This window comes from Oenanthe melanoleuca, chromosome 1A, assembly GCF_029582105.1.
Source record: "Oenanthe melanoleuca isolate GR-GAL-2019-014 chromosome 1A, OMel1.0, whole genome shotgun sequence".
Classification (NCBI taxonomy): domain Eukaryota; kingdom Metazoa; phylum Chordata; class Aves; order Passeriformes; family Muscicapidae; genus Oenanthe; species Oenanthe melanoleuca.
The window spans coordinates 42089236-42102267 of NC_079334.1; positions in this window are offsets into that span (position 1 = coordinate 42089236).

The window sequence follows — 13032 nt, forward strand, 5'->3', positions numbered from 1 at the left end:
AACAGTTCTGTGTGTACTGCCACTCTTGCAGAACTCTCCTTATGTTCAGCTAATGAGAATCCACAGAGAGGGGCAGTGTGCACTACAGAGATCACACTCTTCATGCACCTACACACCAAAAAATATTTTCTTCAGCTCAGATTGAAACTCATGCTACACTCAAAGCATCCATTTTTTCAGATAGTAAATCAGTGAGCAAGTTTTTGAAGTCACTGAGTTAATCAAATGAAAATAATCTACTTTTCTACTTTTCTATTAAAGTAACCAAAAGCGTAAGTGCTCCAGATATCTCCCCCAAATTTCACGTTGCATTTGCTTTCTTAAGAGGAAGCTAATATATTTTTTTAAAGTGTAATGTTTCACTCATATATAAAAAAGATACATGGCTCCTATTTCTTATTTTTAAGCAAGTAGCCAAGATTTCCTTGATGAAATACCCATCTGAATAGCAACAATTAACAAATAATCTCAGTAGACAAGACTAATCAGGCCTGCTCACTGAAAGCCAGGGACTGCCTGCAACAGAAGAATATAAACAAACTCTTACCTACAAAACTGTCATCGAATGAAAAAGCCAGAAGTGAAACCAGTAAGCTGAACCTAAAAAGCAGGCTGAATCAGGACAATGAGTCATCTTGAAATGTTAGTTTTGATACTGGTGAATGAAACTAATCTATCAGCACTCCTACTACAAAGTAGCACTTGCATAAAGGCTTTTTACACCCAGTTTCCAGCAGAGCTGTGAGTATTGAACGAACCATCTATTGATACTACTAATTGATATTACAGTACCAATTTTTGTAGTGTCAATTTACACTCAGATATGAGGAACCAGACTTCAGCATATTAGTCTGTAACTGGAATATTCTCTTTTTGTCATAAATTATATGAAACCTCTCATATTTCAGTTTGTCCCCATTGCCTCTTGTCCCTCCCTGGACATCACAAAGAGTCTGTCCTCATCTTTACTCCTGTTAAACAGACATAGTTTTCTCATCCTGTCCTCCTCCTCCTTTAATGGGGATGCATTATGTGCATCTGTGGATGCACAAATGCCTCTTCTCTGGCTTGCTTCTCATTAAAAGTACTTAATTCCCTCAAACCTCAAAACCCCATTTCTCAGATTGTGCTCTTAATGTATTTTTCTTCCATCCTTCTGTTGTGGGTTGAACACATCCAGCAGGTAAGCACCCACACAGCTGCTAGCTCACTTTCTCCTGCCTCCTTCCCTAGTGAGACAGGGGAGAGAATTGCAGAAAAAGAAAGAAAACCAGTAGGTCAACATAAAGATAGTTTAATAAGCAAAGAAAAAAAGTGAGAAATAAAATGTAATAAGTAAGAATTAAAAAAAAATATGCTAAGGCAACTGCTCACCAAAGCTCACAAGCAGATCATCAGTCTCTGATAAACAGCTTTGAATACATTCCCTATCTCACTCTTTTCCTCTATTGTATTGGTGGGCCTGATGCTGTAGATTATATGGGGTCAGCTGTCCCAGCTCTGTCCTCTCCCAAATTCAGGCCTACTCGCTGGTATGGGAATGTGGGCAGAATGGAAAAGTGAGACAGCCCTGATCCTGTGCAAGCATTGCTGAGCAATAGCCCAAACATTGGCATGTTTTCAATACTGTTTTAGTCACAAACACAAAACACAGCATAATTTCACTGCTATGAAGATAGTCAATTCAAGGCCAGATCCAGTACATCTGTAAAAATGTCCTTGGAACAAAAGACTTCCCACTTTGGAATTTCAAACTCATGATTATGATGACCTGTCTCAGCTATACCTCTTCAGACTTACTCATCTGCATCCCAAACTCATTTCTTACCATCTTCTAAAAGAAGAGAAAGCAGCACAACAAGAAACAAATGAGGAAGGAAAAAACTTTAAAAGCTGGCAATGTTAGTGTGTAACTGAAGAACTAATAGTTCAAGAACTTGGAAGAAAGTAAATGCAAATAGATATATCCTGTGGAATGAAGAATGTTAAGTTAATCAGAGACAATGATATTTCAAGCACTAATACTGCTTTGCAGCTAGATGTGAAAAGTAGAATTGTGTAAAAGAATGTGGAAGAGCAGAAATGTTTCTACTGAATATTTGGAAAACATAAACAGAAACAGTGTTTTCACATTAGGTAACATGAAATGCTTTTCATTAAATCAGTAATATGAAAGGATAATAAACTGCACAAACTAAAATGAAACATTTATTTTTAAATGGTAGGTTGAAGAGTGATCAGAAAAATAAATGAAAGACATGATAGACAGCAATGTTAATAATTAAGTTTGGTTCCTAACTGCTGAAATGCTGAGGAAAATTCACAGAACTAGAAGAAACTTGATGTTGTAATGTGTGAAAGGGAGAAAAACTACCACATATGCATGCACATGTGCATACACATGTTAAGGCAAAAATAGTGAAAAAAGCATTTGGATACAGAATTTAAGAAATATAAGTGATGCTCAGGCTAAAAATGTTAGTGGAATTTTGGGATATGGTTGATTAATATGTACTTTTTGATCTTTGTCAACCAGGTTTTAGATTACTAAGAGGAAGTAAGGGATGGTTTCATTGCCATTGATAGGTTAAATCACAAAAATAAAATTTTGAGCAGAATTTAATATATAGATATATCTACCCTTATCATACCAGTGGAACTTGGAACAAAAAAAGCAGTAGGAGAACCAGAACTTCACATGACCTTTTACTTACTGTCAAGCAGAACTTCAGTCCTAGAGTCCAATGATACAGGGCTTACCAAAATTGAAGCAGAAGCTGTACTGACAATTTTGAAGATGAAAGTCCAATAACAAACCTCTCACTTGAATTAAGTACTTACTTCTGTTTGTCCAGACCATGTTTACTCCAAGTAAGCATGATTCTGCTTCAGATAATCCACACTGAATATCAAACAGACAGGCAATATACACCTAGCCTAGATTAAATCACTAAAGGAGAACAGAATGAAGTTAATTTACACCACTCATTAAATACCTTTTAAGTACATCTGCTGGCCATATGGATGCTTTCAGCAAATATAACAACTACATGTGACTTCTGCAATAGGAAAAGAAAGGAATAATCAGCTTACAGCTACTCTGATAGTTCCATGTTCAGACTTGGAGAAAACACAAATTAAGAAAAAGGGGAATCTGTGTTCAGCCTTACACGGATTCTATTTAACCACACTGTCCAAGTTGGTTGCAATGGTAAAGGAAGACTTCAGAAAAATAGAACTATGCTTGAAGACAAACAGTCAGAAAAATAATAAGTGGCAACATAAGGTCTTTCATAAAAATACTGTGCTGTAATGTTGCTGAACCCTGGATGCATAGACCATCTGGTGAATAAGGACTTTGCTGGATGGTAGCACTCAAAGAGCTCTGGTCAATAGCTCCATGTCCAAGCAGAGACCAGTGATGAGGTGAGACAGGTGATATTGAACATCTTTTTGGTGATGTGGGATTGAATGCACCTCAGCAAGTTTGCCAAGGACACCAATTTGTGTGTTGTGGTTGACACAATGACACCCAGAGGGACTTTATCAGGCTGAAGAGGTGCGTCTGTGCAAACCTCATGAAGTTCAACGAGTGCAAGGTCCTGCTCCTGGATCAGGGCAATCCCAAACAAAGGTACAGGCTGGGCAGAGAATGCATTGAGAGGTGCCCTGGAAAGAAACACAGGTTTTGGTGGACAAGAAGCTCAGCATGACCTGGCTGGTGCACTCACAGCCCAGGAGGCCAAATGTGTCCTAGGCTACATTAAAGTAGCATGGATTGTTAGGACAGATGAAAGTTTGACAAGAAAGTCTCACAGATAGGTATACTTAGCAGAAAGCTCCTTGAATGTAGAATCTGAAGAAGGAATAGAAATGAAAGCAAGTTTTGATATAGAAGAAAAGAATTGCTGAACCAGTCTTACTGGATTACTAAGAATGCAAAGCGTAAATGAGTTGGAAGGGCTCAGAGCAAAGGATAAACCCACCTCACACAGAATATGTTTTTACCAAGCAAAAAGATTCCACAGGCAAACAAGACTGCTGATGTTGCAAGCAGAGAAAAGATCTCAGAATTTTCCTCTGCAAGAAAACTGAAAATCAACTTCTAGCTTAAACTGTAACATACTAACTTCCTGTGATTGGAGAATAGCAGTATGAATACAGTAATGTTAGTAGTTATGATAGGCTATAGGTAATAGTAAAGGTATTGATTGGTTGCTATGCATTAAGATGGTCAGCAAAGAAAAGTATATAATACATTGTAACCAGAACTAGAGCTGGCTTCAGACAAGCCTAAAGCTGTGGCTGACAGCTAGGCTTTTCCACCCAGGACCTGTGAACTGCTGTGTCATCTGGATGCAGTAAACAGCATTTTAAAGAGCCATCTGAAGTCCCGAATCTCTCATTATAGCTCTTACAATGGACAGCAGGGACTGTGGGGAATTCCCCTCCTTTACTCCAATATCATGAGACATCACCTGGACTATTGTGTCTTACTCGCAGTCCCCAACATGACAAGGACATGGACCTGCTACAGAGAGACAAGAGAAAGGCCAGGAGGATGAACAGAAGGCTGGAATATCTCTGCTGTGAAGACAGGTTGAAAGAGTTGGGGCTGTTCAGCCTGGAAGTTTACTCAATACTAAAGAAACATTTGATTAAAAATAATGAGGGGAAATTTCTTAACCTCACAAAAAAAAACCAAAAAAACACAATACCAAAAAAAATGCTGTTTCCAATATACTACGCCTCATGATGCTCCTCTAAAGTGCAATGAACAACTCTACTGTGTACAACTACAGTACAACAATGCATTGCCTCTGTAAAAAAAAAAATCTGAAGGCTTTACAGTGTTGTCACATTAATTCACTGCATCTTGGTCCTGTTTCTGTTAAAACAAAAGTAGGTGTAGCACAACATAAAAATTACTTTTTGCATCTTGGCAGAAGTATTCTTTTAAGCTCAAGCACAGTATGATAACTCAAACAATTAAATTACTTTATTTTCAAATCTCTGCATACCTGAAATTGGTGTATGTTATCTATTACAATAAAAGAACTCTGATCATGCACTGCCATGTGCAACAGACTGAAATGGGGGAATAGAAATGCAGCCAGGGCAGGGAATGTCAGGAGGCACTGGCTGCTTCTTTGGCTGTCTCAATAGAGGTTGTGACAAACCAGACACTGCACTAATATAAATGAAGAGCAAATCTTTTTTGCCAAAGCAGACCCTTTCAGATGTCCTGCTCAAAGCATGGCTGGTCCAAGCAGTGGATCAAATACAGGAATACAAGTAACCTATGCTTGCCAACAACTTAAAGATGACTGTCCATATGGTAGTACTTGGTGAATCAGAATTATAATCTCACTGAAAAAATTGTGTATCAATACTAAATATGAGACATCTAATAATAGTCTGAAGAAAATTAATAAGGGAATCATATATACATTGCTAAAGAGAGTTGAGATTTTGCTATCTGATTTTTAGTTTTGAAGAAGTGATGAGAAGACCAGGTTTTGTGACCTTTCTTTAAAGCTTTTTATTGTCCTTTATAGGGATATGCAGTATCTATTATGTAAATGGACTTTTTTTCAATGTCCAAAGAACAGCCTGTGGTAAATACCTGTTATTTTTATCTCACACTAATGCACTGTGAAAAAGCATAGTTATGCAAAAAAAAAAAAAAAAATCAATTATAAATGTCATAATTTATTTAGCAGCTGGAAATCTATTGAAAATCAACACACAGTTTGAATAATTCCCTGAGAGAACAAGTAAGAATGTACAGTGCAGTCAAAATATCCTTTGTTTTTTCATCAAATTTTCTTCCATTTCTAAGAGCACTGTAGAATCTTTTGGAACTAAAATGAAATACTGGAATCCTTCAGCTTATGCTGAAACATAGCATACATCTGAGTTTTGTGTGTGCCTGTGAGGGTCTTATTCTGCTGGGAATTAAGTGCAAGGAGCTGAGCACTAACAAAGCAGTCTTAAGTGCTGGAAGGGAACAATGCAACTACTTTGGGTTTCACTGCAATTCTTTCTCCTACTCTTCTTCCACATTTCTGTCTATTTAAACAGTAAGCACTGCATAGTAAGGATCTGTGTTAGTTTTATTCTCTAACATCTCAGAAATGCTTTCCACAAACAATCCTCAACTGGCATCATGGAACCCTTTTGGGATAAAACTTCATGTTTTCTTGCTATTAATTTTATGTAGTAATACATGAGTAGAAACTGGGTGCCCCTTCTACATGACTCAGATGAAAAGCCTGTTCAACTGAATTCTTCTCCTGCAATAAGAAGCATACAAAGAGCCCCTGGAAGGAACCTGCTAGTTGGTGGATAAGGAATAGGTTGTATAGTTGCATCCAGACAGCAGTGGTCAATGTCTCAATGCCAGGATGGAGATCAGTGATCAGAGGTGTCCCTCAAGGGTCTGTGTTAGAATCCCCACTCCTTACTTCTGAGTCAGAGGCTCAGACCCCCTAGACAACGGGGTCAAGTGCACCCTCAGCAAGTTTGCAGACAAGCTGAGTGGTGCAGCTGACTTTCCTGAGGGATGGAATGCCATCCTCAGAGACCTGAACAAGCTCAAGAAGTGAGTCCATGAGTTTCAGAAGTGAAACAAATAAGGTCCAATAAGGTCAAGTGAGAAGTCCTGCACCTGGGTTGGGGCAATCTCTGGAATCAATAAAGGGTGGGGGATTACTGGGTTGAGTCCTGCTGAGAAGACCTGGGGATATTGGTAGATGAAAAAAAAAAATAGTAATGAGCCAACGATGTCTACTTGCAGCCCAGAAAACAAACTACTCTGGGCTACATAAAAAGAAGTGTGGCCAGGAGGTTGGCTGAGGGTGATTTTACCCCTCTACTCAGCTCTGCTGAGATTCCACCTGAAGCATCTCTCTGGATCCTCAGCTCAGGAAAGATATGCAGCTGTTGAAGAGAGTCCAGAGGAGGGTCATAAAAATAATCAGAGGGATAGAATACCTTTCTTATGAAAAAAGGCTGAGAGTGTTGGGGTTGTGGAGAAGACTTCTCCTTGCAGTTTTTCAATACTGAAAGGGTGTTTATAAGGAAGATGAGAACAGTCTTTTTAAGCCTCTAGTGAAAGGAAAAGGATAATGGTTTTAAACTAAAAGACAGTATATTCAGACTAGATATAAGGAAGACATTTGCCACAGTGAGGGTGGTAAAACACTGAAAAGACACAGAGAGGCAGTAGATGCCTCACTCCTGATAACATTCAAGGTCAGGTTGGATGGGGCTCTGAGCAACCTTATGGAGTTGAGGATGTCTGCTCATTGCAGGAGGTTGGACTAGATGACCTTAAGTGTCCCTGCTAACCCAAAATATTATATGATTCTATGATCTGTTAGATCATAGCCATAAATACCATGGAGAAACAGGCAGTAATCTGGGAGCTCAGAAAGGCTAGGCAAAATGTCAAAGATAATACAAGATAAATGACCAAAACTTTGAAATACTGATACTCCTAGGCTACAAAGTAAAAGCTCTCAGCAAGGCCCAGAGACTCAGCAACAGTGATTAAGAAAGGAAGTGACTTAGGACTTTGTCTTCAGCATCAAGTGCAAACAATGTCTTGGCCAGAGCTGCATTTACTTCCTCTGGAATTAGTTTGTACTAGCTGTACCTTGTCAAGAGAGGAACTGCCATCCTTATAGTAATGGAAAACAAGATACACAATTGCTCAAATCAGCACAGTGCTGATGTTTGAGCTGATACCATTTTACCATGACTCAATGCACTCATCTAAAGTAAATAGTAAAGTGGAAATGGGCATGAAAGGAATGTTGCCCAGCATCTCTCTTTTGAGTTCACCAGGAAAATGACTGGATCCATGCTAGTGCTGCACCAGTTTATCATCCCAGATCATCTGCCACTAAAAGCATTTCATATACTTTCTACTAGTAGATCCCATTTGTACCAAAGTCAGTGAGAGAATTCTCAATTATTTTGTGTAGGGTTATCATATCCTCCATGTATGTTAGGAAAACCAGAAGAATAATCTCTAATTTTTGTAATATGCATTTTCCCCATATCATTGTATATGCCTTGGTATTATTTTTTAAACATTTGTAATAGCAGGAACATTTGGGCGAGGAAATCTTTGAGAAAATTACTAGTTTCCAGAGCACCTGAGGCTACCTACCAGCTCATTAGATCATGCAAACTTCAAATATTGCTCTATGTTTAGACATGACTACTGGCCAGACAAACCACCCCTGCAGGAGGTAATTAACAATCTTGGCAGATAAGATCTACTCTAAATCTAGACTGTATTGTGTTTGGTGGCTCTCTGCCAGGACTCACTAGCTTTCTAAAAGGGGTCCTTCTCCAGTCACCATGTGCTGGGCTGTCAGTATGATCATCCAAATGGAACTGAAACAGTCCTAAGCATATCTTCTTTGTCATCAAGAAAAAGCTAGCAAATCAAATGGAGTGGAAGGAAGAGTAGTCTTAACTGACATAAAAACAGGAGAGGCTGCTGTAAGACATACCCAGTCTCTTCAAAAATAAATTAATATTTGAAATTTTTTTTCTATCTTGAGTAACAGATAAAAGTTTTACATGGATGCACATAGCACCTCATATTTGCCTTGGAGTTTTTTTCCAATACAAGATCTCCATTTTTAATATAAGTGTTACTTAAGTGAAGTTTCTATTTGGTGGCAGGAAGACTGATTTTATTCCAGTTGAATGAAAATAGTTATATGGCTCCAGTTACTGCTTTATCATCTTTGATTGGAGCTATAGCAATGTAATACACCTTGCTACAAATAATTAGTACATCTCTAGCACCTAGCCCTCCTGCCCTACATTATGTCCATCTTGTATTATCTAGATTCCAGTAAAATTTAAAACTTTGCTATTTATGGTCAGGAATATGGTCTGGGAAGAAGGCACAAATTCACTAGCTCAGTCCTGATAGCTTAAAGTTTAAATTGTGGCTTATAAATCTCTTCCAAAGGCCTGAGAGAGCTACCCTGATCTTTTAAAAAAGGGTGGGTTTTTTGCTTTTTTCTGACCCAAGAATCACTTTGAACATCATGTAAGAAGATTCCTAAGAAACTGTCATGTGCTTTATACATTAGGAAACTTCTTAGAACATGTCCTCAGTAACTAACAAGCAATCATAGGTTTTAAGGAACAAAACCAAATTTTACCATTGGAGAAAAAAAGTGGAATAGAGAAGCACAGAGATATCAGTCTTACTGTTTAATGCACTTCAGAAATGCATTTTAATAACACCCCATGGAGACAGAACAGAAAATCTGAAAAGTGGCAAAAAGGATGATTGGATCACAAGTAATTTTGCACAGTGATTTTGCAGTTGTATTCACATGTCAGTTAATCCCTACTACTAGGGAAAGTATATGAAATAACTAACAACATTTGAGAAATTTCATAATTTAAAAAGCACTGAGAGCAGGAAACAATTTGATCATGATATGTCCATTATGCTGTGCATAGAGAATGCAAATATGCCATGTCTAGTGACTGTCTACAGATTTACCAGATTAGCATAAGGACTAGAAATGGACACAGATATATTTAAAAAAAAAAAAAGTAAATTCTTTAATAATCTGGCAGTACCTAGCATAAGATAAAGAGGTAAGAAAAATGGGAAGTCCCACCAATTGCGCTTTTTTTTCAGTTTACTTCACAGGACATTTTCATCTTATTATCAAAGCATTAAAAAACGGTGACAAAATTAAATTGTCTACAGCCTTTAGGATAGCAAAAACTATTGCTGCAAATCTGTTTTATGACAGTGGCTGGGAAAACCCCAATACCCCAATCTTGGCTATTTGCTATATTGCAATTCTATTGAAAATAGTTGTCTATCTAGCACGTTCCTGGCCACCTACAGAAATCGCCTACTGTGTCAGCTGTTTAGGGAGCCAGAAAGAAAAGCCCCTCAGATTATGGATATTAAGAGAAGGCAGTTAGATGGTTTATTTGCTCATTTACAAGAAATGAACAGAAATGCCTCGGAGCATAAAGAGATGAAGAGATATATTCTTACTACATGTTACTGATGAACATGAACTGAGAGCTGTCCACACTGTACTGAAAACCACTTGCTGTAATGGCAAGAGAGCAATGAGTTCTTACAGCAATAATTCTTTATAGCAGACTATCCATAAGCTCTGTTCATCATGAAGAATACCTTTTTATTCAGCATGCTCAAAAATCACAGTCTACTTGCTAGGAACACCTTTCACATTATCTTCAAAGTTAATAGCATATCTGACTCTAGGAGTGATGTGATTTCTAATTTCTTTGTTTAGCTACCTATGAGTGTGTTGGAATGGAGATAACTAGAAGCAGAGTTGAAGAAATTAAGTTTTCATGTATTTCTGAAGGAAGAATTTGATACTATATTTTTACTCTATAAAGAAGAAATTTAATCTTGCTGATGGACTCTCTCAAACTTTAATTACTTTAAAATATGGTTAGTTTTGAAGACCTTGCTGATGGGGAAAAGCATAATCTAAACTGAAGTTTTGAAGAGCATCAGGATAGACATCTACAGGCAATGGAGGTCTGCAGCCAGAAACTGAAATTATAATATTGCCCGGTAAAAAGAAAGGGGTTTACACTTCCATTGTTGGAAATGTGTTTAATGTTTTAAGTGTCACCTTAAGATAGGTACAAAATGCAATAATAGAAACTGTATGTAAAACAGTACATGCCTTTTCATTGTGAGACAATTATAGTCAAACCTGGGACATGCCAGCAACATCACAACAAGAGAAAATGATTGCACACCATTACACAGCTATGAACAGAGTGAACTGACGATTCCACAGAGCTTACAACCACAATATTTAATAAACTAGCATAAGTATTTGAATAGAACATTGTTAAATCAATGAAAAAGTAAATGTATAGAAAAAGGCATTAAAGACACTGAAAAACAAGACCCAGAAGTCACACAAAAAATGCTGCACCAAAATCTATTAGAGGTATTTCCTTTTAAAATATGTAATTTATTATTCAGTTAAAGAAATCTTATTATAACTTGGGAAACTGCAATATGCTGTCTTTACCAAAACAGTCACAGCCTTAATTAGATGCAAAATCTGCTGTAAAAAAACCAGTTCAAACATATTACCAATAAAAAGAAGAAAAGTTACTTAAAATATAAACATCCCTATTTTTGTCCAGGCAGTCTTTATGATTTGGATAGAAGTTTAATGATTTAAAGCACTTTAGTAAGAATCTGAAGGACACCAAAATTCAGAATTTTGGGAATCTTCATTAGATATAAAATCTCTACTTGCTTGTGTTAATTTCCATGCAACGTCTCTTCTTGGTCACATATCAATCACTGTAATAAGAAAATATAGGTGATATTGAGAAAGAACATTTTAGAGAAAATGTTTGACTTTCAGTTCGTCTTTTTGCCAAAAAGGTGGTACAAAATACCAATGTGTACTGGTTTGTTTCATATAAAACTGATGTTAAGATTGCATTCCTGCACTTTAGAGCTCTCATATTGGTGGAAACTGCAGTGATATGACCTCAGACAGCCAAATAAGATGATCTGAATATAGTGACAGATTTTATACAATTTTGATATTTCCAGTCTAGGCATGAATTTCCACTGAAAAAAACAGTTCCACAATCTCAGCCACACATCCTTGTTACCACAATGTGACAATAGTAGTGTCCCCAGGACACATGATTAACTGGAGCAAGGAATTGATGGGTGTTTTCAGGACATCTGTCTGTCAAGGAAAACTACTTTTTCTCTCATAACTTTTCAGGCAATTCCATCCTTTACAAACACTAACAGCAAACAGGCAAAACCCAAGAATTTAGAACCTGCGGCAAGCTTGGGCTCAAATAATTTAAAGCAATCGTTGACAGAACCACATCTTTGGTTGCCACTTCATTTGGATCTCTAGTACTCCTTTCCTCTTGAAAAAGCTCTTCTCTAAGAATTTATTTCTATTTTTGTATACTCCTGGAGCCCTACAATTGAGGAACAAGAGCTGATTACTGAGTACCTGGTAGGTACTACCTGTCTCTTATTTCCTGGTTTCACAGAAACCCTTTACCCTGTTTCTTTCAGCCTCCTTGCTAGAAGAAAGAAAAACTGCAGCCTTTCTGTTTGCCCAGCTGCTGTTAGTCCCAGCTCATTAGCTTATGACGTGTCTCCACAGTGACTTTGTATTTGCTGGACTAGCATTACATAGCACAGTTCACATAACAGTTACAGTGCTGTTTCACATTTCCCAAACAGGGCACTAAATCCCATGCGTTCTTTAAACTGACAAAGCACAGGCACCCACATTTATTAACATAGATGACTTTAGAAATTCCTGAGCTGCAGCACTCTGGAGGCTGGAAGGTGAACCAGGGAAGGAAGAATTACCACGTGCGCACCTTATTCTTCAATTTTTGCTTGGTCATTGGATTGGATATTTGATATGCCATCTTACAGCACTTCTTGTGTTCTCTAGCTGAATAGCACCCCATAAAACCTGCTAATCCCCAGGAACCTGAAGGAATCATCAGCATCAATGCCTACAGCATGCACATTTTATCTGTGGAGCCTTAATCTAGACCACAGCACAGATTAAAAATGCTGACTATGTGACAATGAAGCGATTTTTAAAGAAGGTATAGTACCTAGTACCCATCTTTTTGTTTTTAGAACCTATAGACAGATGAGTCTGAAAAAGAGCTAGCAAAAGTGAATCAACCTTCAGAGCGTGCTTAAACACATGATGCAGGACTCTTCTTCACTGGAAACTTTGAAAGAAAAAGCTGAGGGAAACTGTACTAACACAGTTTGAAAAGGCATACAGAAGCCTTTGGCCAGGCAGATAGGGCCTTGAGAAGCAGATGCACCCTTTCTAAGCTTGGCAGACGAGTGGCTCAACCACCAGATCTGCAGTGAAAGAGAAGAAAACTTCAGTGTTTCTGTTGATGCAGTGCCACCACGTACCAAGTACTCCAAAATTAACAGAGAAAGACTGCCTTGTCAGG